Genomic DNA, 3775 nt, shown 5'->3' on the forward strand with positions numbered 1-3775 from the left:
AACATCATCAGAGAAAATCTCTTCAAATGGCCTTAGAAATCGGAATGTCAACTGTACATGCTTATGTGGATACATCTGAAGAACAGAAAGAACCATGACCAAACATAAACCTACAGTTGCTTTATTGTTATCAGTGTTATTTTCAAACTACAACGTTTGTACTGTAAGATAAAGCAATTATATTAAAGGTGCTAAGAATGTTAATTTTCAACGTTAGAGAAAAAAGGATAAACTCACAGTAGAAACTGTGATGTTAAATTTGAACTAGAAAAAGCAATATAAAAATCCACATCTGTACGTTTCCCATGGCTGTCCAATAAAGGCAGGGCCATCCTAACAGTAAGAACATATAACACCCAGATTTTAGTATCTAAACTCTATTCGTCAATAAAACAAGCTGAAAGAAATGACTGAAAGGTATTTGGCAGGAAAAGCACAAAGTGAACCTCAGACACCTTGTGTCAGAAAGCAAGAAAAGCTTCAGAGGGTATGTGTCACATCAAAGGAAAGATAACTAGCTTGAAAGGACCTCAACATGTCCACCTTGTGACAAGCTGAAGAAAAACAGTGAGTATTTCATTAAAACACACTGATAAAGTCAGGCATGGTGGCTCATGCCTGTAATCCCAGCACTTTGGGAGGCTGAGGTGGATGGATCACTTGAGGTCAGGAGTTTGAGACCGGCCAGACCAACAAGGTGAAACCGTGTCTCTACTAAAAATACAAAAAATTAGCCAGGCGTGGTGGTGCACTCCTGTAATCCCAGCTACTTGGGAGGCTGAGGCAGGAGAATCACTTGAACCCGGAGGCAGAGGTTGCAGTAAGCCAAGATCACACCACTACACTCCAGCCAGGGTGACGGTGCAAGGCTGTCTCAAAAAAAAAAAATGTCCATGCACAGTGGCTCATGCCTGTAATCCCAGCACTTGGGAGGCCGAGGCGGGCAGATCATGAGGTCAGGAGTTTGAGACCCACCTGACCAACATAGTGAAACCCCTCTCTACCAAAAACACAAAATTTAGCCAGGCTGAGTTCTCAGGAGATCTAGAAGAACAAAAAGAAGAAAAAAAATTAGCCAGGCATGATGGCACACGCCTGTAATCCCAACTGGTCAGGAGCCTGAGGCAGGAGAATTGCTTGAACCGAGGTGGAGGTTGCAGTGAGCCGAGATCGCACCACTGCACTCCAGCCTGGGTGACAGAGTAACACTGTCTCAAAAAAAAACAATGAAAAAAAAAAAAAAAAAAAAAAAAAAAAAACCACACACATTGGATACATAAAAATCTATGGGTCTACAATTACGCTCCAGAGAAAGCAAAAAGAAAGTGATTCAAACCCCTCCCTCCAAAAAAAAAATCTGGCCAGGTGCAGTGGGAGGCCAAGTCACAAAGTCAAGAAATCAAGACCATCCTGGCCAACATGGTGAAACTCTGTCTCTACTAAAAAATACAAAAATGAGGGCCGGGCGCGGTGGCTCAAGCCTGTAATCCCAACACTTTGGGAGGCCGAGGCGGGTGGATCACGAGGTCAAGAGATCGAGACCATCCTGGTCAACATGGTGAAACCCCGTCTCTACTAAAACTACAAAAAATTAGCTGGGCATGGTGGCGCGTGCCTGTAATCCCAGCTACTCAGGAGGCTGAGGCAGGAGAATTGCCTGAACCCAGGAGGCCGAGGTTGCGGTGAGCCGAGATCGCGCCATTGTACTCCAGCCTGGGTATCAAGAGCGAAACTCCATCTCAAAAAAAAAAAAAAAAATACAAAAATGAGCTAGGTGTGCTGGCACACACCTCTAGTCCCACTTACTTGGGAAGCTGAGGCAGGAGAATCGCTTGAACCCAGGAGGCAGAGGCTGCAGTGAGCTGAGATCGTGCCACCCCACACTAGCCTGGCGACAGTGCAACACTCCATCTGGCAGGTGGGGGAGGCCGGGCCCAGTGGCTCAAGCCTGTGATCCCAGCACTTTGGGGGGCTGAGGCAAGCAGATCACAAGGTCAGGAGTTTGAGACCAGTCTGGTCAACACAGTGAAACCCTGTCTCTACTAAAAAAAAAACAAAGAATTAGCCAGGTGTGGTGGTGCGCTCCTTAATCTCAGCTACTCAGGAGGACGAGGCAGGAGAATCGCGTGAACCCAGTAGGTGGAGGTTGCAGGGAGCAACATGCGAGATCACGAGATCACGCCATTGCACTCCAGCCCAGGCAACAGTGGGAGAATCCATCGAAACAAACAAACAAACAAACCCAAAAGCAGGAAAAGGCATTCTTTTCTCTCCTTATTGCCTGTGTCAAGTAATGGTAATTCAAATATCCAGACAGGCCCAAACATAAACAACTACAAACAAATATAATCTAGTTTTTTTAAAAATCTGCCTATTTTGTTAAGATGCTACTATAATCTAACATCTCAAATGGTACAAAAATGCCTTACTAGTCTCCATCTATTCTCTCAACATTTGGATAAAATAATATTCACGTTAAATAAATCCTTTCTCCCTTCTCCCTTCAGTAAAAAAAAAAAAGCACATTTAACGTAACATTAAATATTGTGACTTCAGACCAATACTTCATGCCTCGAATGACTTCACCAGCTTCTCTAACAGGCTAGACTCTGGAGATTAAAGTTCCTTCGTGGGCAGATTCCTCCAAACCCCCGTTAATGCTGTTCTAAAACACAGGTCCAATCCTGTCCCTACCTTTCAATGGCTTCCCCCTACCTACAAATTAAACACCAACCAGCTTAATGTTATATGCAGAATTTAAAATGTGGCCTCCAAATTCATCCCTAGACAGAACAGCCATAGGAAACTACAGGTGGTGCTGGCGGTGGTGACATCATCATCAATATCAACTGGGCATTTACTGAATACCAGGAGCCTACGAATCACTTCACTTTATTTAAGCTCACCCCTGAGGTAGGTGTTCTCATCCCACGCTACACATAAACACACTCACAAAGGAGGACAGAAGATGAAAAGAAAGGAAAGGAAGGAAGGAATGAAACAAACAAGTGGCTAACTTTTGGCTGGGACTGAAATCCCCCATGGTCTCTCTAACTCCTTTCATGCCTCTGCTCCTGCTTTCCCCTCCAGCCAGATGTCTTTCCTCTCCCATTCTGATATTCTATAGAATCACCTTCTCTTCCCAGATAACCTTCAGCGCCGAATTCCCTCACAATATGCATTTGTATCTCCTCTATCAAACTATAAAGTCTGTAAGGATACATCTGTTTTGTTTTGTTTTTTTTTCTTCAGAAAGAATTTTGCTTTTGTTGCCCAGGCTGGAGTGCAATGGCATGATCTCGGATCACTGTAACCTCCGCCTCCTGGGTTCAAGCGTTTCTCCTGCCTCAGCCTCCCAAGCAGCTGGGAATACAGACATGTACCACTATGTCTGGCTAATTTTGTATTTTTAGTAGAGATGGGGTTTTTCCATGTTGGTCAGTGTGGTCTCGAACTCCTGACCTCAGGTGATCCGCCCAGCTCAGCCACCCAAAGTGCTGGGACTACAGACATCAGCCACCACATCAGGCCCTCTGTTTATATATTTAGTCAAACACGGCCTGTTATATAAAGGATTTGTGGCCATTTTAAGGTCATGAAGAGGCTACCAGCAAAGAGCTAATTTAAAATTAAATTGGACTGAAAACTGATGCACAACTAAGCCAACTGTTTACTGCAACATTTAATCTCAGCACTTTGGGAGGCCAAGGCGGGTGGATTACGAGGTCAAGAGATCGAGACCATCCTGGTCAACATGGTGAAACCCCGTCTCTAC

This window comes from Cebus imitator, unplaced genomic scaffold (assembly GCF_001604975.1).
Source record: "Cebus imitator isolate Cc_AM_T3 unplaced genomic scaffold, Cebus_imitator-1.0 Scaffold720, whole genome shotgun sequence".
In the NCBI taxonomy this organism is placed as follows: domain Eukaryota; kingdom Metazoa; phylum Chordata; class Mammalia; order Primates; family Cebidae; genus Cebus; species Cebus imitator.